Source organism: Arachis ipaensis, chromosome B10 (assembly GCF_000816755.2).
Source record: "Arachis ipaensis cultivar K30076 chromosome B10, Araip1.1, whole genome shotgun sequence".
Classification (NCBI taxonomy): domain Eukaryota; kingdom Viridiplantae; phylum Streptophyta; class Magnoliopsida; order Fabales; family Fabaceae; genus Arachis; species Arachis ipaensis.
In genome coordinates, this window is record NC_029794.2 from 127,861,783 (window position 1) to 127,863,102 (window position 1,320).

Sequence of the window (1,320 nt, forward strand, 5' to 3'; positions counted from 1 at the left end):
TAAATAAATAAATAAAAGCATTATTTTTTTATAAGTATACTTTTATAGAGATTAACATCATGGGACCTAAAAAGGAGAGAAGAAAAGTGGGTATCCTAGAACATTTTAATATTTTATACTCAACTTAATTAAGTGTAATCCTAACTGTTTAGCCTGGATTTTGCGCTTTATCAAAGTTATTAGTTAGATTGTACAACCACTATCCATTAAAAAATTTGTCAAAAACCATGAACAAATCTACATTTTTAAATTGTTTGGTTTGGAAGATGGGAATTGTTTGGCAGAAGAAATACACTCATAAATCCCACCATATCAATGTATCATGAGGTTATTAGACACAATAATGCAATGGTTGTCAAACACACTAAAAAATAAAAAAAAATTCATTAAACTTTTTTTTTAATCAATTTAATGACGTCCAAATAAACACTACATGTTTCACTATACTTAAAATAGAGTATCTTAAAGCAATGGAAGAAAAAAGAAATTTAGTGTTGGTATTCATTTGAAAAGCCGGCTGTCGAATAAATGAAGATATGGTTTTTAATGATAAACAGGTAGGCATATTATATCTGACAGATAGATCACTATATTAATATCATATATTTGATACTTTAAAATAATTTTATCTTTTGTATGTGTTTGTTCTGTTTGGGAAGGGAGCCATTTTAAGGACCACATTTGCTCTTCACTTGTTCTATCAGCAGTTCAGCACCATTATATATTCTTGAAAAGTTTTGGACATAATTTTGGATCAATGCTCAATTTAATCTTTGTATTCATGCAGATAAGTAACTTAGGCTTTGTAGATTTAAATGACTTTTTTTAGTCAATATTTAAAATGTTTTATCAAATTTTACTTATAGAATAGTCTCTTAAATTTTTCTATGATTAAATTAAACAAGTATAGAAACCAACTTTTAATTAATGAAACATTAGTTAACTTTTTATTGTAAAATTATTTATTTATTTTATTTTCTGAAAAATTTAAAATTTTGAATAAAAAATAATTTTTTATGTTGCATATATTTATATATAAATATATAATGACTAATTTTAATGACTGATTTTGATGTATAAATAAATATAAACTTTTTTATTAAATAAAAAAATTTTATTTACCAATTTAAATCAAAATATAAAAATTTATCAATTTGTGCATTTAATTTTATTTTCGCAGTCAAAGACTACAAAAACTATATTTGTATGATTTTTTGTAACTGTACTAACAAAAATAAGAAGAATTTAGTTTTTCAATTTCACACATACGAAAATAGATCAATTTTTTTTAATATTTTTTCAATCACTGCCAACGCCAAC